Genomic DNA, 23,646 nt, shown 5'->3' with positions numbered 1-23,646 from the left:
CAATGCACAAGTTACCAGCGATAAAAAGGAGTGAAGTTCTGACCCGTGCTACAGCACAGAGGAACTCTGAGAACATCAGGTTAAGTGAAAGAAGCAAAAGACACAAAAGGCCACGCAGCGTTAGGATTCCCGTCACATGAAGTGTCCAGAATAGGCAAATCCATGGAGACAGAAAGTAGATGCATGGTTGCCAGGGGCTGGGAGGGATGGAGAGATTGCGGGTGACAACCAACGGTGTGGGGTTTCTTTTTGCGGTGATGAAAGTGTATTGGCAAAGAGTGGCGACGCGAGCACGACCTCGTAAACAAACTAAAAACTACTGGATGGTGCACTTCAAGATGGCGAATTAGATGGCACGTGAATATTAAAGCTGTGGGAAAAAAAAAAAGAGGAGGAGGTAGCTGTGGTGCGACAGGAAGGATGCTGGACCTCGGAACATCACGAAGAGACGTGGCCAAGCTCTCTGCGCCCAGGACCTCGTGGGCACGATGTGGGAGGACCCAAGCTGCTCCAAAAGGGCGGACCAGTGCCAGGCCTGCAGTAGGGGCCAAGTCGGACTTGTGGACCTGTGATTCACAACCAGAATAGACACAGCATTTCACGTACAAATATCAAGGGTAAAGGAGCTCTGCCTTTACATTCTCTGAAGAAGTGAAGGAGGCAAATCCAAAAGGAAGCGAAAGGCAGAAAGAAAGCAAATAGAAAAAGCTTAGTGAAGAAACATGATGCAAAGTGTCTCTGACAACTCTAAAGCCCTGTTCTGTTGTGTGTGTGTGTGTTGCAGGGTGGAGGGTGATGGGAGGAACCATCCCTTCTCTGGAACTTCATTCGCCCCTCTGTAAACAAACTGCATCTGAGGATTTGCTGAGGTTAAATACAGTGCCTGGACAAGTCAGAAACACGGACACAGGTAAGGACGAGACTCTGCCCCCCGCATGGTCAGGTCCCGTGAGAGGGCCCTGGTACCTGGATCCTGTTGAGTATCATCAGCTTGGACTTGGAGTCCCAGGGGGGATCCGCTGGAGGCCCGGCCAACGACGAGAAGGAGGCCATGGCTACCTGGCTTGGAGAAGCTGCACAGCAAATATCCACTTTCACTTTCTCCTTCCGGAAGTGCTGGACCCCGGAGTTGCCAGAGAAGAGCCTGTAGCCTCCGCCCCAGGAGCAGGCCGGGCCCTCTCCACCTTTTGTGGCCCCGGAAGCCGTGCCATTCTCAGCCTGGGCCTGCTTCCCTGGGAGGTGGGCTCTGGATGGCTCCTCCCCTCCTAACTGGGTCTGATGCAGGCCCCGAGGGAGAAGATGTCCCTAGGTCCAAGGTCCCTTTCGAGGATCGCAACTGCTTGGCCAGAGAGGAGATGTCTGGGTTTCCAGGAGGGTCCAGGGACGCCGCCGTGGGGGCAGGTGGAGCAGCAGCCACTTTTGGTCTTCCCTTTGGGTCCTGGCTCACGCTGCTGGGGGAGGGCTCTGTGGGTAAAGCGGGTGTGGATTTTCTCCTGCGGGCTAGGGACCCCTCTGGATCAGGGTTCACGGGGCCAGCATGGAGAGAGGCAACAGTGGGTGCCACAGGTGGGGGTTGCTGTGGCCACGGCCCCTGCAGTGACTTCAGGGCAACTTGCTTGCCGTCGGGTGTGGGAAGCTGGGAGGAGGCGGCGGCCACCTGGGTGTGGGAGAAGATCTGCTGGGACTTGGTGATCATCTGGAACACCTGCATCTGCTCGTGGCTCACCAGAGACTCCTGAGCCTTCAGGACCAGCTGCTGGAAGAGCGGTGTGGCATCCGACGGGAGGCCGCTGGACTTCTAGCCGTCCTGGGGGCCAGGCTCACCAGGGTTCTGCCGCGAGAAGGAGTCGCAGTCGAACTTGCTCTTCTTGGAAGCCCAGGAGTCGTCTTCCCCGCTGGTGCTGACATATCTGGGGTCGCCCGAGGCCTCCCCCTGGGCCTTCAGGAGCGTGGGAGGGAAAGACGGCGTGTCCTCCAGACCGGTGCACTGGCTGGGTGAGGGCTCCCCAGCAGGGGAGTCGCTGCTGAGCCCGGGGCCCGGCTCGGAGCCCTCCCGGGACGGCACTGCAGAGGGCTTGTGGACGACAAACATACTGTTTCCTTTGCTCTTAGGGCAGCCCGACAGGTTTCAGAGCCACTGGAAACTGTGGCTTGATGGCTGGGAACTGGCGGGGACAGTCTGGCCATGGAACAGAGGCAGGCAGGCGGGCAGGGAGCGCCCTCGGGCCAGCCCTCCAGGGATGACGGGGGCTGGAGCAGCGGCAGCTCCGGCTCGGCTGGGTCGGGGCCGCTGTTCTCCGCTGCCCGTGAGTGGACGGCTGTGAACACGTCCGTGCCCGGCTCCTTCCGTGGGGGCCGGGGATCCTCGGGAACACCTCAGTGCCCAGGGCTCCTGGGGCCGCCGGGGTGCTGGCTGGGCCGCAGGAGGAGGACCCTGACGAGGGCAGGGAGGAACAGGCCGTGATCCTCCCTTCGCCGCTGTCTGAAGGCCCTCCCAGGGCTGGCCCGGGAGAAGGGATCTTCTGGCAGATGCTGCTGCTCACGATACAGCGCAGGAGGTCTCGGTTGGACAAGAGGGAGATGGGGGATGGGGCTTCCGGGGGCACCAGGGACCACAGGCTCGCGGGTGCGGGCTGGCAGGCCACCTCGTGCACACGGGGTGAGTTCCCGCAGGGCTCCTCCTCCGGAGGGACCTCCTTGAGGATGCACAGGCCGTGCTGGACCTCGTAGTGCTGGCGCACGGAGCGGTAGTCGCTGTAGCTCTTGCTGCAGCCCTGCTCAATGCACACAAAGGGCTTGGACTTCTGGTGGGTGAGCGTGTGCCCAGTCCTGGAATCACATGAGGAGAAAGTTAGTGGGTGTCTCGGCGTGGGTCACTAACTGCAGGAACCCAGGCGTGTCCCCAGGGGGCGGCAGCATCGCAACTCAGAAACTGTGCTCAGACCCTATGAGGAAAGACCCCTGCTATGGCCAAAGCCCTCTGGAAGGGGGAGCTCTTGCCCTCACCCCTAAGCAAACCCCTAATCTGAGATTAAAAACATCAGTGGGAGTCAAGTCAGAGTTCCCCAAAGTGGGTTCCTAAGGAACACCAGGCTCCAGAGTTGCTCCCTGAGGACTTGGGCTCAGCTGGCAAATAAGTTTGGGAAAAACACTCTTTACTTCTTGGAGGTTCCTAGGAGCAAACTGAAAAGCCACAGAGCAGATAACGAGAGATCTGTTGAACTTTCCATGTCTCTCAAACTTATTTGCCCACAAAACCATGCTTTTAAAATAGACCCTTTTAGCATCCCCGAGAAGCAGAGAACCAGAGTTCTGAGAACAAACTTAAGGAAACGCTAACTTGGGGATGATCCTTCCTTCAACAAAGGAGTCTTTGCCTTCCCACAGGAGTCCTCTAGACAGCGACCTGGGAGCCCCACAGCAACAACAACAAAAAGCCAAATGCGCCTATAATGTCTGCAAATATAAAAGAATGCAAGTATGTAGTATATTTACATCATACGTATACCTGCATTAATATATTATAAATATAAACAAATGGGTAAATCACCCTCTGGGTTCCCAACAATCCTACCCCGGATGGTTCTAATCAATTGGACCCAGTAAATAATGAAACCCTTTCCCAAACGTGGACCCTTGGCCTCCATCTGAGGGAAGCAGCAGAGAGGGCATCCGGAGACCCACTTTCTAGCCCTAACTGTTACCAGCTTGTGACAGGAGTAAATCATTTCCCATCCTTAATGGCGAGAGGGGAGAGGATACAATGAAAGCGGGATTCATCGAAGCCTCAGTAAAGGCTGGGCGAGCTGTAAACATGCAAGGGATCGTCCTCTCCCACTTACGAGTCTCTCAGTTTGAAAGTCTGTCTCTTCTCCCTCGGCAGCAAGAAAAGCTTATCATTTCTAAGACATGAAGAACAAACGGAATTCTGCTCCTCTTACACTGAGCTTGCTTTTTAAAGTCAAATTTTGAAAAAAAATCGAGTTAATAAAAGGGGGAATTGAAACAGGAAAAAAGAGAGTGAACACTGCATTGCCATGTTCTAGAAACAGGCATTTCAGAACCCCTCACGCCCTGGTGTTATCCCAACATATATTCCTCATGGAGTGCATATCTGTTCTGCTCAGACACCTACCAGGGACTCTGAAACTTTCTCTACGCAGTTAGCCCAACTCCCTCCATGACAAAATTGCCTCTGGAGTGTGTTTTTAAAGCACATGGGTCCCGTCTGCAAATCGCAGCGGCGCTCTCCTCACTGGAGTGAATCTGGAGGCTGGGGAGGGCGGGCTGTCCGGGGCAGTGTAGGCCCTGCCCCCCGCCCCCACCAAACACTGGCCGTGGGAGGAGCACAGGTCGCACACACCTGGGACACCCGACGGTGCGGGGCGGTGCAGGTGGATGGGAGGGGATGCAAAAGAACCGGGAACACGCCCAGCCCCCAGCAGCCCCCTGAACAGACATCCCGACCAGACTCCTACATACAGGTGGTCCTGACGCTTAAAGGCCTTGCTGCAGATTTTGCACACGTGTCTCCTCTCCTGGCTGTGCGTCAGGCAGTGCTTGCTGAGAGGACTGGCGCTGCTGAACACCTTCCCGCAGAGGCTGCGGTCCAGGAGTGGGTTCTGAGGGGACCTGTGCTGCCGCTTTCCTCTCCTTGTGCTCCCAGACGTGGCCCTGCCTCCTTCGTTAGCCTCTTTGGGCACCTTGAGCACGCCTAGCCCCAGGTCTAGACAGAGGGAGAAAGCACAGGTTATGACATCCGGGGACATCGGAGCCCGGGCCGAAGCACTCTACCACCCTCAGACCAACTTCAGCAGCTGAGTCCAACTCAGGGAGTTGGCCGAGAACCCCAACTTCAGCAGCTTCACTCGCAGAGAAGACCAGGCTTAGCACCAGGTGAGGGGGAGAAGGGACCCTGGTCAAGCCACACCTCCAGGGCGGCACCCAATCTTGAAGCCACACTTGGGGGGTAAGGGAGGGGACAGCAACAGTCTGAGAGCTTCCAGGACAGAGTGACTCGACAGGCAGGACTTCATGACGGTAACATCAACAGCACACTTGCAAGTGCAATCCAGAAATGCACAATGCAAAATCTTAGAAAAGTTTAAGTCCTTTCTCCCAGCCAATTCCACTCTGGTTTTTTAATTAAGGAAATTAAGGCCGATCTGTACAAATTAACGGAGATCTTGCAGTGAACTGCAAGCGAGTTAACTGCAGCATTGTTTTTCCTGGTGAAATGTGAGAAACCACCTAATAACTGACACGAGGGCAGGTGGGTGACTGCATTCTGGTCTCAATGGTCTATGGCGCAGGCATTTCAGATACAACTGTAGGAGAATATCCATTGACGTGAAAGGATGTTCATGCTGTACCACTAAGTGCCGTGCCACTAACAAGAGGATTGTTGAAAAACGGAATGACCTAGTCTTTAAAAGGGAAAAATAAATTTGAATAGAAACAAACAGAATGGGATTGATTGGTAGCATCATGGATCAACTTAATTTTCCTTTCCCTATATATCTGAATTTTCCATGTTTCTCTACTCCTTGGGTAAATGAGTAGTTTTTTTTTATAATTTCATTTTTGATTTTTTTTCTTTGACCCATGAGTTATTTTAGAAGAGTGTTCTTTAGTTTCCAAATACTTGAAGACTTTTTTCTCTTATTTCTTTTACTTATTTCTTTATTTTTGGCTGCATTGGGTCTTCATTGCTGTGCGTGGGCTTTCTCTAGTTGCGGCGAGTGGGGGCTACTCTTCGTTGCAGTGCGCGGGCTTCTCGTTGCAGTGGCTTCTCTTGTTGCAGAGCATGGGCTCTAGGCGTGCGGGCTTCAGTAGTTGTGGCTTGCGGGCGCTAGAGCGCAGGCTCACTAGTGGCGCATGGGCTTAGTTGCTCCGCGGCATGTGGGATCTTCCCGGACCAGGGCTCGAACCCGTGTCCCCTGCATTGGCAGGCAATTCTTAACCACTGTGCCACCAGGTTTTGATCCATCGCCTGGTCAAGTATCAGTGGGTTTTCCATGCCCTTGGCATAATTATTACTTGTGGAATATTTGCTCTCAAATGCATGTATAGATTACACACTCGTGTCCTGGATTGCCATCCCGGAAAGCATTTAAGAAACATCAGGTTCGGGACTTCCTTGGTGGTGCAGTGGTTGGGAGTCTGCCTGCCGATGCAGGGCCCTGGTCTGGGAAGATCCCACATGTCGCAGAGCAACTAGGCCCGTGAGCCACAACTACGGAGCCTGGGCGTCTGGAGCTTGTGCTCCGCAACGAGAGGCCGTGACGGTGAGAGGTCCGCGCACCGCGATGAAGAGTGGCCCCCGCTCGCCGCAACTAAAGAAAGCAATCGCACAGAAACGAAGGCCCAACACAGCAAAACAACAACAACAAGAAAAAGTTAAAGGGCATTAAAAACAAACCAACCAGATATATGTGGGTAGGCATTTTCCATCCCAGTTACAGAATGAGAAAACTGAGACTCAAACAGGGAAAATGACTTGCCCAAGGTGGCAAAGGAAGGAAGAAGAGCCAGGCTGTAGATTCTGGTTCATCTGATGCCAGAGTCCTTTCCCCAACCACAGTGCCCGCACCGCTTCCAACTCAACTTCCTCCTCTGCTCCTCCTCCCTCCCCGTCTTTTCAGATGGACTGAACTGAAACCTGGCCCTTCTGTGAAGCCTCCTGACACCAGCGTTTGCCCTGCTCCCCTAGCCAGTCCCTCCGAAGGCAGCACACAGTTACAGACACAATCACGCCTTTAAGCCATCAATCCTCTGAGGTGTCCCTCTTCCTCATCTCAGTTATTAATAGCATCTACTCAGTTGCTCAAACCCCAGCCTGCCCTGCCAACCTCCATCTGTCCTTTTCCTTACCAGCTCTCCCTGTGATGTGTGACCCGTCAGCATGTCTGAATCTACTTCTAACATGATCCCTAATCCTTGCGCTTCTGGCCTCTTCACTGCTACTCCAGCCCAGGCCACCATCTCCGCTGAGAGCCTTCCAGCTACTCTCCAGGATTCCCGTCTTGCCGCCCACGGCACCCTCACAGCAGCTAGAGCTTTGCACAGCCTCCCCTGGTTCCCGTGGCAGAGTCTGTGCTTTGCCGCACCGTGGCCTGGAAGTGGGTCTCAGCCTCAGCAGCCTCCTCAGTGTGGCTTCCCACCCCCGCGCCATCCACCTGCCAGCGTCTGCCACTCCCTGTCACTCCCTCGGACTTGGCCCCCTGCTGTACTTTCCTCATGTCGCTTTGTGGTGGACACAAGGTCTGACTCCCCAGTGGCTGTTTCTGCTTCCTCTTCTTTTCCTGGCAAATGGGATTCCAGTTTGGATCGGGTGACAAGAAATTTGAGGGAACACACTGGTTCTCCCCAGTCCTGGAACTGGGGAGAACCAGGGGGGAACACAACTTACGGTTCTGCCCTGGAGACAAATCTTGAGGGTCCGGGATAACGGTGGCCACTTCCCTTTCCACGGCCACGGATCAGTTTAGAAAGAGCACGGGCTACAGTTCTGGCCGAGGAGACGTGAGGGGCGTTCTGTTGGGCGCTGCTACAAGCTTTCCTCACTTTTAAAAAGGGCAACAAGGAAGGGAGGGAGCTGCTCTCTGCCCTGCACCCTCCGAAGGTTTGGGTGCTCCGCGTACAAGAGGGGATTCTTGCTGCTGCTGCTGCAGCCGACTTGCAGACGCTGGCCACTGCTGGCAGGCCTTGACTTCACCGTGGAGCCACTGGCACCACCACGTGTCCTGAGAGCTTAAACCTACGCCGACTCCTCTGTTATTACGGCCCGAAGCATACGCACTATAGATATCTAAACTCACCTTTTTGCTGCTTTATCACTCCTACCTTCCCGCTCCTAAAATGTAAGCTCTGTGAGGGGAGGGGCCTGTCCCTCCATCACTATGTCCCCATCACGTGGACTGGGCATTGTCTGGCACAGCTACAGCAGGTGCTTGATGAATGCTGGCTGCATTCATGCATGAGGGTCCTCCAGGGCAGGGACTCAGTCACTGTGGCTTCTGGGAGCGGCAGGGGCTCAAAAGCCTTCGCTGGATCAACAGGCAGGGAAGCCAGAAGACAGCTTCTTAAGAAACAAATTTAATACTATATACAAGGGAAAACGTACAGAAACAACAAAGGAGACGCAACAGGGCTGGAGGTGCCCATCCCAACTAGCTGCCCACGCAGAGGGCCGATGCCAGCCCCTAGCTCGCCCTCCTCCTCCTACAGTTGGAAGGGCTCCACGGGCCACCTTGCCCTGGCGGTGGGATCCACGTGGTCCTGAAGCCGGTGCCACTTCATGTGGGCATTCCGACCCTTGATCTTGCCAAACACCCTGAGGAGGCACCAGAGGACACAGGGGTCAGAGCAGGGGGAGGCGGGTAGCCCTGAGGGGGGCACCCCAGAGGGCTGAGGGCAGGCAGTGTGGGAGCATCCAGGGAAAGGGCGGTACCTCTCACACTCCCGGCAGGGAAAGAAGCCCTGGCCCTTGCTGCTCCCCGGCAGCTCAGGGGTCCGCTTCGAGCCGGTGTTTGGGCTGGAGTTGGGGATGGACTCCCTCCTGTAACTCTCAGTAGTCCTCGGTAATTCGGGGGTTGGACGGTGGCTGGGTTTCCTCCGAGGGCTACGAGTGACCTGCACAGGGGGCAGAGGTGATGAAAGGGTGCTGACCGCCCCGCCGCCCTTCTAAGGGAGAAGCAGGTGTCCAGAGCGTCCAGACGTCGCGGGGTGCACCCCCCCACCGCCAGCCAGCTTGGATGGGCACCGGGCATCCAGATCCGTGCTGAACTCCTGAAGCCCTATCCCGAGACCCTCTACCTTCGCTTCTGTCCTGTCTGCTTCACCCAGCTCTCTCTTGACCCTCTTTTCCGGCACTGGGGCTCGGCCGCAGTCAAACTTGTTCATTTTCTTCTGCATGTAGTAGAACTCGACACACTGGGCTACTGTTTTTGTCTGGACCTAGTGGAGGAAGACAGAAACCGGCTAAGGACAGTGCCTCAGGAGTAGCAGTGAGTATGGCCTTGACGCCCTAAATCCCCTCCCCATGGGGCCAGCCGCCACTTTTTGAAAGCCCTCCTGAAACGTTTCTCCCCTACGGCTTGGTATGCTCCACTGCTACGGGGGACAGAGAATCACAAAGTCCTCCTGGGGATGAAGGAGTTCAGAGAGAAGCCACCAGAGTCAACACCATCTAAGCTCTGCACGCTCTGAGCAACAAGGCTGGCCCAAGAAGGCTTCTCTCCAGGAAAACGCACACACGGTACACACGAGGACGCTCACTGTGACATCATGTGGAGCCACATGTCTACCGACTGGGACTAATTAAACCAGAGTGTCCTTACGTGGTGGATACCTCATAGCCTTATGTGACAGCTAGGCAGAGCCCTCCAAAAAACTGAAGAGGAAGGAATACTTCCCAACTCAGTCCGTAAGTTCAACATTTCTCTGATACCAAAGCCAGACAAAGATATTACAAGGAAAGAAGCCTACAGACCAATGTCCCTCATGAACATAGATGAAAATTTTTAAACAAAACTTTAACGAACAGAATCCAACAATATATATATGTGTATATATATATACGTGTATATATGTGTGTGTATATATATATATATATATATATATATGTATGTATATATGTATATATATATATAAAGGACAATATACCATGACTAAGTGGAGCTCATCCCAGAAACGTGAGGTTGGTTTAACAATCGAAAATCAATGTAATTCATCATATTAAACTTAAAAAAGAGAAATCATATGAGCATCTTGATAGGTGCAGAAAAAGCATTTGATACAATCCAATGTCCATTCCTGATGGAAACTCTCAGCACAATAGGAATAGAAGGAACTTCTCTTCAACCTGATAAATGAGACCTACAAAATCCCTACAGCTAACGGTGGAGTGGTTTCCCCTCAAATATCATGAACAACACAAGGATTTCCACTCTCACCACTTCTACTCAATACTGTACTGGTGGTTCTAGAGTGCAAAAAGGCAAGAAAAAAAGTAAAGGCATCCAGGTTGGAAAGGAAGAAAGAAAAGTGTCTTTATTTGCAGATGATGTGACGGTCTATGTAGAAAATTCAGTGGAATCCACAAAAAAGTTACCAAAACTAGTAAGTTAGTTTGGCAACATTTCAGAACACAAGATCCATATAAAAATCAATTTTATTTCTATACATACTAGCAACAAACCATTGGAAACTGAAATAAAAAAGAACTCTATAACATCATAAAAAACACAAGTACTGGGCTTCCCTGGTGGCGCAGTGGTTGAGAGTCCGCCTGCCGATGCAAGGGACACGAGTTCGTGCAATGGTCCTGGAGGGATCCCACGTGCCATGGAGCGGTGGGGCCCGTGAGCCATGGCCGCTGGGACTGCGCGTCCGGAGCCTGTGCTCCGCGGCGGGAGAGGCCACAGTGGTGAGAGGCCCGCATACCGCAAAAAAACAACAACAACAAAAAAAAACAAAACAGAAAAAAACCAAGCGCTTAGGAATAAATCTGACAGAAAGTATGCAACAACTGTACACTAAAAGCTTCAAAACATTGCTGAAAAATTAAAGATTGAAATAGAGAGATATACCCTGTTCACGAGTCAGAAGACTCAATATTGTTAAGGTAACAACTCTCCCCAGTTGACGTAACGAGTCAAAAACAGTACCAATCAAGTTCCTAGCAGAAATTTTTATTTTGAAATTGTCAAGTTATTTCTAAAATTCATAGGGAATTAAAAAGGATGTAGAATACAAAAAATAACTTTGAAAAAGAATAACAAAGTTGAAGGACTAACATTTTCTAATTTCAAGACTTAGAATAAAGCTACAGTAATAAAGACAGTATGGGAATAGCTTAATAAAAGACAAACAGATCAATGGAACAATACAGGGTCCAGAAGTAGATGCATATATATATGGCCAACTGATATTTAACAAAGGTACAAAAGCAGCTGAGTGGAGAAAGTATGGTCTTTCCAACAAAAGGTATTGGAATAAATATCCATATGCAAAAATGAACTCACCTCGCACCCCATACAAAAATAAACTTAAAATGGATCATAAATCTAGAAATAAAACCTAAAACTATAAAACCTCCAGAAGAAAACATAGGGGAAAATCTTTGTGACTTTGGGTTAGGCAAAGATTTCTTAGATACAACGCGAAAAGCACAGTCTATAAAAGAGAAACTAGTAAGTTAGGCTTAAGCAAAATTTAAAACTTTTCTTCAAAAGACACTGTTAGAAGACTGACAAATGGCATATTGGGAGAAAATATTTCCAAAGCATATATCTGGATAAAGGACTGGTGTTCAGATCAAAATAAGAACTCCTACAGCTCAATAAAAACACAGACACTCCAATAAAAACAGAGGCAAAAGATATGAACAGACAGCTCACCAGAGAAGGTGCACAGAGAGCAAAAAAACACAAAGATGCTCAGCATCATTAGTCATTAGGAAAATGGAGTCAGATGCGACTGTACACTCATTAGAATGGCTAAAATTAAAGAGACTTAGCATACCAAGTGTCGACGAGGGTGTGGAGCAACTGGACCTTTCATAACCTGCTGGTGGGAATGGGAAGTGGTAGAGCCACTTTGGAAAACAGTTTGGCAGTTTCTTAAAAAGTTCAACATACATCTACTATAAATTACCCTCATTCCCCTCCTAGGTATTTATAATCCCAACCCCGTGTCCGCAAAAAAAAAAAAAAAAAACCCAGTACATGTCCGTACAAAGACTTGTATGTAAATGTGCAGAGCAGCTTTATCTGTAGTCATCAGTAACTGGAAACCACCAACAGGTGGATGATTAAATGAACGGTGGTCCGTCCACACAGTGGTATACTCCTCAACAGTAAAGGGATGAACTATGGGTACACACGACAACATGGATGAATCTCAAAATCATTAGGTTGAGTGTAAGAAGCCAGACAAAGCAGATCACGTGCTGTATGATTATTCCATTTATATAAACCTCTAGAAAATGCAAACTAATTTAGAGTGACAGAAAGTAGACAAGAGTTGACTAGGGACCCGGGTGGCAGGAAGGAAGGGTTGCAAAGGGGCAGGAGGGAACTTTTGGGGGTGAAGGATACTCTCATTATCTCGATCATCGTGGTGGTCTTACAAGTGTATAACTATGTCAAAAACATTAAATCTCACACTTCGATTATGTGCAATTTTGCGTACATCAAGTTAAAAAAAAGAGCAAACTAATCAGCAGGATATTAAGTATATGATGTCATCCTTTTTTGAGAAAGTGCATATAGGTGTGTAAAATCCGTATGGGCAATAAATACCTGTCAGGTTATCAAATCAGAAGTAGGATTGTGGGGAGGGGTCTGGAGGGCTTTATTTTGAACATGGGATTCATTTCTCTACCGTTTCAGGTTGTTCCAAGCAATGGCATTGTAGTTGTCAACTGTTCACAGCATGAGCAGAGTATCGCCCCTGAAAGGCCCTGCAGTTCTAGCGCCTCGGCCGTGTGAAGGAGCCTTGTCTACACCAGCCTGCCATGTTCGCCTTACCATCTTGTGTATCAAGTAGAAGTCCTTCTTGTAGGCACGGAACGCCTTCTTAAAGAGCCTCTTCTCCATGGAGGTCCAGATGTCCGAACCTATTGGAGAAACAGCCAAGAGGAGGAAGGATGTTTCTCCTTCTGGGACCACAGCCACGGCTGAAGTGCAGACTCCCCTCCTTTTTCAGGCCACCGAGCGCCACTTATATGCCAAGATTTCTGCTAAGCCCCTTACTTGCTTTATCTCACACAATCCTCACAAAAACCTTAGCAGGTAGGGGCAATTACCATCCCCACTTGACAGGTGCAGCAACTTGAGGCTTCCTCTGGTTAAGAGACTTGCCAAGGGCAGGCGTGGGCCCCTGGTTGCCTGACTCCAAGGCTGGAGTGCTCAACTGGGAAACCTGAGCCCACCCCAACCTGGCACCCCCCTTCTGGCCAGGAAGAGCCCACGAGGGAACCAGTGGAAAGGGGAAGGTTGGATCCAACTAGAGAACAGCACCCACTGAGTCCCCCAGAGAGGACGGGCCCTTCTGGGAGGGCAGGTGCAGGCCCCAAGAGAACTCCGGGAGGCACGTGCAGAGCTTGCCATGGAAAGTGACTGGCTCGCAGGGGCCTCAGCCAGGCCAAAACCACGCGGGCAGCCACGCTCGTTACCTGTGTAGTGATAGTTGGCGAGAGGGTGAGTCCGTGGCTTCTGGGGTCCTCTCAGTAACAGGGTCTCCAGGGCAACCTGGAACGAGAGGTGTGGTGGGCAACTCTCTGAGGGAGGGAAGGTGAGGTAGAGGCCCACCTTCATTCTTTCATCCAATCAGAAAATATGTGCAGCCCTCCCTAAAGCCACCCCTACCCCAGGGCGACTCAAAGTGTGGTCGGTCTGTGGACTGGCCACCAGCTGTGAACCACTTGGGACACATTGCCTACAGCACTAAGCGGACTGTTGAGTGCAGCTGACGTTACCTTTTTCATAGCAAGATTTACTTGATGACGAAACAGTGTGTGGACTTATTCTGGCACAAGCTCCTTATTTCTTCAGGGAGCAGCATTTGGAGTGGCACTGCCCCCGCCCTACCCCATGTTATGGTCCTCATAGCACTAATCATTATCTATCACTTGTAAAAAATGTATTTCATGTGTTCACTCTCCTAAAATGTAAGCCCTGCAAAGAGAGGGCATTTGTCTTGCTCAACAGCGTAACCCCGGTCAGGACTCGCTATGCAGTTTGCAGGACCCAGCGCAAAATGGAAACACGGGGCCCTGTGCTCAGAAACTATTAAGAATTTCAAGATGGTGGCAGCAGAGCATTAAACCAAGAATGGGCCCCTGAGCTGGCCCCAGCCTGATACCGTGACATCACCAGGTATCAGGAGGACCCAGTAAATGTGTGCTGATTACTCTGCTGAGCACCCACCACGTGCCAGCCACTGCCTCTCAGCTTGAGAAAAAGCACCATGTAGCCCTGACTCTTGGGTCTCCAACTCGGGTGACGTGACTTCCTCTCCCACTACACACAGTTGGACTTCTTCATTTTCTAAACTTCAGGATTGTGAGGAGGGTCCTTGGAGGAGGCAGAGGCATTTCTGTTGCATCTGAGGTTTGCATACACCATTTTTAATCCAAAAGTTAATGTTCAGTAAATAAACCAGATGAATGCAGGCCCTGAGTTGGTTCTGCTAGGCACCGCCTCCCCAGTGCCGCGCTGAGATGAGGTAACGCTGGAGGAACCCTGGTGCTCTGCTGTCACCCCAGAGAAATAACTGATTGAGCCCGTATGTGTGCATTTCCCCTACGTTCCAAAGGACACCACCAGTCCCAAAGCGACCAGGGAGAAGGGTGGGTGGCCAGCCTTTGGTTCTCGTGAGCTGCAAAGCCCCAAGTAGAAGGCACGTGTCTTGCGCCTAGAGCCCCTGGCCCTAAGAGACCAGGGAGCTTCCCACAGCTCCTCTGAGCCCCCGCCTCGCCTGCACCGCACCTGGATGTTGCCCTGGGCTTCATGCAGGCAGTGCAGAGCGAGCTCCAGGTTGGTGCCCCCGCCCGGCATCACGCTGGAGCAGGCCACGTTGCAGAGCTCGGTCACTGTTTCCAGCAGGCAGCCCGGCAGCGAGAAGGAGAGGAGACACAGAGGGTCAGCAAGTGCCAGAGAGGAAACCTCCCCAACAGCACAGATGGGGTGGGGGGCTCCTGTCACCATCTCCCTCACCTCTCTGTTACAAGCAGGCTGAGGGAAGGGAGCGACAAGGAGGATGGGCAGAAACCCTGCTCCTGGCACCCGCTCTGGATGGCCTGGCCAGCTACTGGGTGAGAGGAGAGGTGGGGCAAGGGACTGCAGCACAGCAAAGCAGTCCTGCGCTGAAGGCCAGCTCTGCCCACCCCACCCCCGCCTGGGGATCACTGCTTCTTGGTCAAGGTGAGAACTGGGAGGAGAAACCCCTTGGACATGGAGGAGGGCTCTCGGGAACCTGGCCCCAAAGTCTCAGTCACCCCTATCCTGCGTCTTCGGGTTGGTCATCACATCTCCCCATGGCTTCCAGACCAGAGTAGCTACATGCTCGTCACTTCCAGCCAGTGATCTGTCCTGGAGCTCTGGGATCTCAGCCTGAAACTGGCTCCCTATGTTGATGTGTCTGAAATGAGGCCACACACACGGACATAAAAGGCATATGTGTGTGACCAAGATGGGAAATACAAGAGAGATGTGTGGTGAGCCCTGCTCACCAGGGCTGTGGAACCCACCTTTTGGCCATCTCTCAGACACAGGGAGTGCTCATCAGCCCAGCAGACACGCACTGGTATTCCAGAGACCTCTTGAGGGATACACTTCCTTCCTTCCTCCAATTTGCTTTTTTGCCAGATTTCTGGCTTCAGGCGTTTGGGGTCTAGGACAGGGGAGGTATGTGCTGATACCTGGCATTCTTCTGTATCCAAGGGAACATCCAAGCTACAGAACAGTATCTCACTGCGCCATCACCAATTCTATCTAGAACCCCAGGGTGCTGGGCATTCTGTCTGCAGACATCCAACTATGGTATGTCTGGACAGAAGGAATATTGGGGAAACACCTGGAAAAATCCACCACTTCTCTCCTGGAGAGGTTCTGGGTCTAGACCTGACTTTCCCGTGATGAAGGCTCCCTTGGGAAAAACCGACACTGGAATGCAAGGAGGGTAAAAGCATCCCCACATTGCAAGGACCCTCAGGTTCTAAGTCTGTTCCAACTCACGGTTCAGTGCTGATCTTGCTGTTGTCCTTCACCACACTGATGCCAAAAGAGCCGTCCATGTGATCTGGAAAACACCCAAAGAAGAGCCTCAAGGAGACTGGCTACAACTGACCCATGAGGCCCTTTTTGCCTGCCTTTCCAGAGCAGCTAAAAGCAGGCTCTTCAAGATTGCATGGTATACACACACTACTGTATATAAAATAGATCATCAACAAGGACCTACTGTATAGCACAGGGAACTATACTCAATACTCTGTAATAACCTATATGGGAAAAGAATCTAAAAAACAATAGATATGTGATTATGTATAACAAAATCACTTTGCTGTATACCTGAAACTAACACATTGTAAATCAACTCTAATCCAATATAAAATTGAAAATTGGAAAAAAAAGATTGCATGGTATGGAGTTTCCTCAAAAATTAAAAGTAGGACTACCATATCATGCAGCAAACCCACTTCTGGGTATTCATCCAAAAGAACTGCAGTCAAGACCTCAAAAAGATATCTGAACTCCCATGTTCACTCCAGCACCATTCATAATAGCCAAGATGTGGAAACAACCTAAATGTCCACTGACAGATGAGCACATAAAGGTAATGTGACATCAACATACAATGAAATACCATTTAGCCTTAAAAAGAAATTCTGCAATACGCAACAACATGGATGACCATTGAGGACATTATACTAAGTGACATAAGCCAGTCACAGAAAGAGAAATACTGCATGACTCCACTTATATAACGTATCTAAAGTAGTTGAATTCATATTGATAGAATCAAAGAGTGGAATAGGGGTTACCAGGGGTTGGGGCAGTGGGAAATGGGAGGTTACTAATCAATGGGCATAAAGTTTCAATTAATCAAGCTCTAGAAATCTGCTGTATAACATTGTACCTATAGTCAACAATACTGTATTGCACACTTAAATCTTTGTTAAAAGGGCAGATCACAGATTAACTGTTCACATCACAATAAAATAAAATAAAAAGATTGCATGGAAGTGGGATAAGACTTCTGAAAATGTAGAGTAAGGAACTCGGCAAAACAACAGATTTACTGACAAAAATCATTGAAAAAGAAAAAAAAAAGAACAGTAAGCTAAAGTCTCTGCACGTTGTCCCAAAGGCATACAGCATTTTAAGAAATACTCATTCAAGAAAACCCACTAAATCTCGGGAAGAACAGTGAGAGTCTGTGGCACTGGAGCCATGGCCCACCCCCTTACCCACCTAGCCCCCAGCTCTTTGTAACGGAAGCTCTACCCAGGTAGGTGCAGCCAAGGAGATGGGGGCTGCTTCTTCCCCTGGCTCCCATGCTTAAAGAATTAAAGCAAGATAAAATAAAAATTTGTCATCAAAGAGAAAATGCCATCAAGAGATGGAAATTAGTTTTTAAAAAGATACAAATGTGGACTTCCCTGGCGGTCCAGTGGTTAAGACTCCACGCTTCCACTGCAGGGGGCATGGGTGTGATCCCTAGTAGAGGAAGTAAGATCCTGCATGCTGTGCGATGCAGCCAAAAAAAAGAAGAACCAAATGGAAATAGTTCAGGGGTTAAAAAAGTACAATAACCAAAATACGGCTCAACAGTACATCTGAGCTGGCAGAAGAAACGATCAGCAAACCTGAAGATAGAACAATGGAGACTATGAAATCTGAAGAACAGAGAGAAATAAATATAGGAAAGTGAAGAGAGCCTCAGAGAAATGTGAGATGTCATTACATGCAACAATATATATGTATTGGGAGTACCAGAAAGAGGGGAGAAAGGGACAGAATATTTAAAGTATTAATGGCTGAAAATTTCCCAACGTTGATGAAAAACAATATGTATATCCAGCAAACTCTACAAACTCCAAGAAAGATTAAACACAAAGAGCTCTACATCCAGACATAACATAGGCAAAATGTGGAAAGCAAAAATAAAGATAAGATCTTGAAAGCAAAAAGGGAAAAACAATTTGTTACATACAAGGGCACTACAGTAAAATTAACAGCTAACTTTTTAAGAGAAACGATGTAGGTTACAAGGCAATGGGATAATATATTCAAATTACTGAAAGTAAAAAAGTGTTAACCAAGTATCTTATATTCAGCAAATTATCTTGCAAAAATGAAGGTAAAATAAAGACACTCCCAGATAAATAAAAACTGAGGATACCTGTTGCTGGCAGACCTGCCTTACAAGAAATATTAAAGGTGAAATATTATTCAGCCCGCAAAAAGGAACAAAGTACTGATACATACTGCAACTTGGATGAAACCTAAAAACATCATGCTAACTAAAAGAAGGCATTCATAAAGGACCACATACTGTATGATTCCACTCATATGAAATACGCAGAATAGCCACATCGATAGAGACAAAGTAGATTAGTCGTTACCCACGGCTGGGGATGGGGAGGATGGAAAGGAGGGACTGCTAATAAGTACAGGGCTTCTTTTGGGGATGATGAAAATTTCTGAAAACTGATGGTAGTGATGGTTGCACAGCTCTGTGAATATACTAAAAACCATTGAATTCTATACTTTAAAGGGATGAATTGTATGGTATGTGAATTATATATCCCTAATAAAAATAAATAGTAAAGAAAGTCCTTCAGATTGAAAGCAAATGACATCAGATGGTAACTTGAATCCAAACCAAAAAAAAAAAAAAAAAAAAGGGAAGCGCTAGTAAATATGGGTAACTATAAAAATCACTAGGATTACATATTTCTTTTCTTTTTTTAATGGCCTTAAAAATAACTGCATAAAACAATATGTATTGTGGGCCTGTAACATATAGAAATATAATATATGTGACAGTAACTGCACAAGGAGCACAGCTGCATTGGAGTAAAGGAATATCACCTCAGACAGTAACTCAAATCCACAAGAATAAATGAAGAGATCAGAAATGGTAAATAAGAAGGTTAATATAACAACCTCTATAAATCATGCTTGCTTTCCTTTATCCGCTCAGTGTTTTTACACAAAATAAAATTATATAAAGCAATAAACATGACCAGTACGGTATTACTGGGTCTCTCACATATAATAGCAAAAGAGTTAGAAGGAATAGAGCTAGATAGGAGCAGTGTTTCTATATTTCACTGTTAATGAGTTATTACACATCCTAACAGATTCTGATAAGACATATATTTTAAGTCCTAGAGCAACCACTAAGAAATGACTAAGAAACAGTGAAAAATTAACGGAATTAAAATGTCACACTAGAAAATACTCACTTAATACAAAAGAAAGCAGGAAAGGAGGAACAGAGGGAGAAAAAGACATGTAACGTATAGAAAATAAAAAGCAAAATGGCAGATGTAAATTCAACCATATCAATATAACATTAAACAAGAATGGATTAAACAAACCAATCAAAAGGCAGAGTTTGTAAGACTGGATAAAAAACACATGATCCACCTAATGGTGTCTAGAGGTAACATGCTTTATTTTCAAAGACACAAATAGGCTGAAAGTAAAAGAAGAGAAAAATATATACCAAGCAAACAACAACCAAAAAAGAGAATGGAATGGCTATACTAATGTCAGGCACATTAGACTTTAAAACCAAAAATATTACTAGAGATAATGATAAAATTATTGTAATAATGACAAATGATGTCACAATCACATCCTAATGATAAAAGGTCAAGCCGTGAGGAAGATGTGACAATTACAAACATATACACACCTACAAACAGACCCCCAAAATACACCAAGCAACAAACGACAGAACTGAAGGATGAAATAAACCATTAAAAAATAATAGTTGGAGATTTCAATACTTTCAACAGTGGATAGGGCAACTAGGCAGAAGATCAACAAGGAAATTGAAACTAACTAGACAAAACAGACAAAATACAGCATTCCACCAAACATCAGTAGAATACATTCTTCTCAAATTCACATGGAACATTCTTCAAGACAGACCGGATTCTAGCCCATATAACATGCCTCAATAAATTTTAAATTTTAAAATAAATTTAAGGGAATTCCCTGGCGGTCCAGTCATTAGGACTCCACGCTTCCGCTGCAGGGGGCATGGGTTCGACCCCTGGTGGGGGAACTAAGATCCTGCAAACCGCACAGCACAGCCAAAATAAATAAATAAATAAATAAAATAAATTAAATTGAAAAAGAAACAACGTATGTACTCTGACCAAAAGAGAATTAGATTACAAATCAATAAAAGGCAGCAATTTGGAAAATTCACAAATATGTGAAAATTAAGCAACACACTCTTTAACAGTCAGTGTATTAAACAGGAAGTGGAATGATAAATTAGAAAATACTTTAGCTGAATGAATATAAAAACACAACATAGGGCCTCCCTGGTGGCGCAGTGGTTGAGAGTCCGCCTGCCGATGCAGGGGATACGGGTTCGTGCCCCGGTCTGGGAGGATCCCATATGCCGTGGAGCGGCTGGGCCCGTGAGCCGTGGCCGCTGGGCCTGCGCATACGGAGCCTGCGCATCCGGGGCCTGTGCTCCGGAACGGGGGAGGCCGCAACAGTGAGAGGCCCGCATACCACAAAAAGAAAAAAAAAAAAAAAAAAAAAACAACATACTAAAACTTACAAAATGTAGCTAAAGCAATGTTCAGAAGGAAATCTATAGCTGTAAAATATCTGTATTAAAAAAGAAGAAACATCTCAAATCATTTATGGTCAACTGACTTTCCACAAAGGTAGCAAGACAGGGCTTCCCTGGTGGCGCAGTGGTTGAGAGTCTGCCTGCCGATGCAGGGGACATGGGTTCGTGCCCCGGTCTGGGAAGATCTCACATGCCGCGGAGCAGCTGGGCCCGTGAGCCATGGCTGCTGAGCCTGAGTATCCGGAGCCTGTGCTCCACAACGGGTGAGGCCACAAACAGTGAGAGGCCCACGTACCACAAAACAAACAAACAAACAAACACCTCACAATGAGCTACCACTTCACACCCACTAGGATGGGTGTAATAAAAAAGACAGCTAAGAAGTGTGAGCAAGGATGTGGAGAAACTGCAACTTTCATACAATGCTGGTGGAAATTTAATATGACCCGGCCATTTTGCAAAGCAGTCTGGCAGTTCCTTAAATGGTTAGACATAGTTACCCTTTGACCCAGCAATTCCACTCTGAGTTATATACCCAAGAGAAATGAGGACTTATGTCCAACAAAAACTTACACATAAATGTTCTTAACAGCACTGTTTGCAACAGCCAAAGGACACAAACAACCCAAATGCTCGTCAACTGATGAATGGATAAATAAAATGTTGTCTATCCAGAGAATTCAATATCATTCATCCATAAAAAGAAATGAAGCACTGATGCATACTACAACATGAACCTTGACAACATTATTCTAAGTGAACAAACTAGACACAGAATGTCCCGTAATTTATGATTCCAATTACATGAAATGTCCAGAATAGGGAGACCCATAGAAAAAGTAGGTTGGTAGACTGGTGGTTGCCCAGGGCTGAGGAGTTGGGGGCTACAGGGCCTGTGTGTCACCGCTCGTGGATATAATCTTCTGGGGTGATGAAAATGCTCTAGAATTAGATTGTGGGATGGGTGTACAATCCTAAGAATACACTAAAAAATCACTGTACACTTTAAATGGGTGATTCATATGGCATGTGAATTATACCTCAATAAAGCTGTTTAAACAATTACTCGAAAGGGCAGGCAGAAGGGTGCTTAGGCTAAATGGTGTCTATTTTCTTTCTGGCTACAAAGTCATAAGCACCTAGAAGGCTGCTGGTCCCAGATGGTCCTGGGATAGTTCTGAACAGCAACGGGACCCCCAGAGCAGACCCAGGCGTAGGCCAGAGAGAATGGCTGGACCAAATTCTACAGGGGGCGGGGGTCTGGCCCCCCGCAGGCCCATCATGGGGCGATCAAGCTCACTCACCAAGCATGGCGCTGATGAGCCTGTCGGGACGGGCCCGGGCAGATGTGGAACAGAGAGTGTTGAAATACAGCCCAGAGCCCTCCCGGATGGGGCTGAGCATCGGGGGCGGTGTGTAGGGAGGTCACTGGGACAGTCCCTTCAGGAGGTGGTCCATCAGGAACACGGGCGAGCGCAGGCAGCTCTGGCGGCATCCTCCCGGGCCCGGCTCCCCAGACATGGAGGGCGGAGGAGGGATGAGCAGTGCCTCGGGCCGTGGGAGCTTCTTCCGCTTCCTGTGTTGGCTGCTCTCCTTGCTGTCTCTCTCTTCCCCGTCCTTCTCCTGTCCCTGGAGAAGAAGAGACTTCAGAACCACGGGGGTCACCTGAGGCCACCGGCCCCAAAGCTCAGACCTCAAGATGGCCTGAGAGTGGGAAAGGGTACTGACCAGCCAAATGCACACCCAGCATGGCCATGCCCAGAGTCCTCAGCGCAGGAAGCCGGGCAGGGCCACCACGCCTGAGCCAGACTCCAGACCCTAAGCCGGGCGACATTTGACGCCGGGGCCTTCTCAGGCACCCACCCCCACCCCAAGGAGAGGCCCTCACTCAGACCATTTTGGAAACTCATATCCGTTGTTAAAGTGACTGGCACTTAAAGTGTGGGGGCCAGACGGATGCAACAGCATGACAAAAGGAAAACCTGTTGCCCTCAAAATGACAGCAGCTCCTGGGAGACAAACAGTGGGCTCCATGCACCCCGTACCCGAGTCCAGCATGGACTTCTCCAGGTGGGGTCTTCCAGCACAGGCTGAAGAGACGACGGCTTGAGCTTGCTACACTCTCTCTTACCTCCACGCAATCTCCCCTCCTCTCTGCCCATCTTACCCCTCCTCATCCTCCGGCTCTCAGCTGCAACGCCCCCTTCCTCAGGCAGGGTCTCTGGTGCCCTTGGGGCTCCCACAGCTCCCTCTCCCAGCCCGGCCCGTTCTGGGTCGTCAGTGTCCGGGGATGGGTCTATCTACTCCGCTGGGCTGGGAGCCCCAGGAGACGGGGGCAGGCCTGTTGTGGTCGCTGCAGTGTCCCCAGCCCTGCCCAGCACAGGGCCAGACACAAAGGAAGTTCACTGGAGGTTGAATGGATGAATGAACACGCAAATCAAGCTCTTCTGGAGTCAGGATTTGGGGGCTTTTCTCCCAGCTCCCACTGGCAGCTGGAAAGCAGCTGGAAGGAAGTGCACCCACCTTGCTCCCCAGGGGATGGTTCGCTGGAGCCACTGGCACCGAAACAGGGACCACCAAAGGGGCGGCGGTCATGTTGTCCAAGGACTTCCTGCCTCCCGGGGAACTCTGCCTGTGCCCTTCTGGCCTCAGCACCTGTCTTTGTGGCTTGCAAAACTCCATGCCACACACCTACACACAGAGAAGAGCCAGCCCTATAAGAGACACAGTACGTAGGGAGCAAGGGGCCCCTCCAGAGCAGCACAGCCCTGACTCCCGGCCCCCAGCCAGGCTCCCTGCAGGAGGACGGCTCCATCCTGAGATGAATGGCAGCTTCGCGCCCCTTCACCTGCGGCTCCTGCTTCCCTCGAGGTGACGGCCACTGGTCGCTGTGAAAACACATGTGGCTGCTCAGCCCTCTCTCTGTATAAAACATCTGGCTGCAATTCTTGCAGACGTAAGTGCTCCTTGGCTCTGCCCAGTCTGTGGGACCACCACTGTGCTGGTTCCTGTGGGGAAGAAAGGGAGAATGGGACTCCGTCCCCAAACACTGATCCTCTGACAGACAGCTTTGGACGAACCCTAAAGAAATGGACATGATGCCCCCGATTCTCCGTGGCCTGGTGCTCACCCCTTCAGGAGTGAAGCATCCAGAGCTCGCTCACCCAGGGCCAGCACATCAAAGCCACCAGAGTTCTCCCGAGGGGCTTCTGAACTTACCAGCCACCCGCCATGTTCTCCTCCTTCATCGGGTGGGGGACCCGGTAGATATTTCCACCCTGAAGACGAAAATACATCTGAGCCAACATATCA

The 23,646-nt window shown here is 49.2% G+C and overlaps 1 pseudogene; it reads right to left on the bottom strand.

The window, feature by feature from the left end:
* The window catches only part of LOC132479629 (zinc finger protein 541-like), a 38,632-nt pseudogene extending 16,894 nt beyond the window's left edge, over positions 1–21,738 (bottom strand).
* Positions 21,739–23,646: the final 1,908 nt, after the last annotated feature.

Source organism: Mesoplodon densirostris, chromosome 19, assembly GCF_025265405.1.
Source record: "Mesoplodon densirostris isolate mMesDen1 chromosome 19, mMesDen1 primary haplotype, whole genome shotgun sequence".
In the NCBI taxonomy this organism is placed as follows: domain Eukaryota; kingdom Metazoa; phylum Chordata; class Mammalia; order Artiodactyla; family Ziphiidae; genus Mesoplodon; species Mesoplodon densirostris.
Note: the sequence above shows the minus strand (reverse complement) of the source record. Positions and strands in the feature narration are given on the sequence as shown.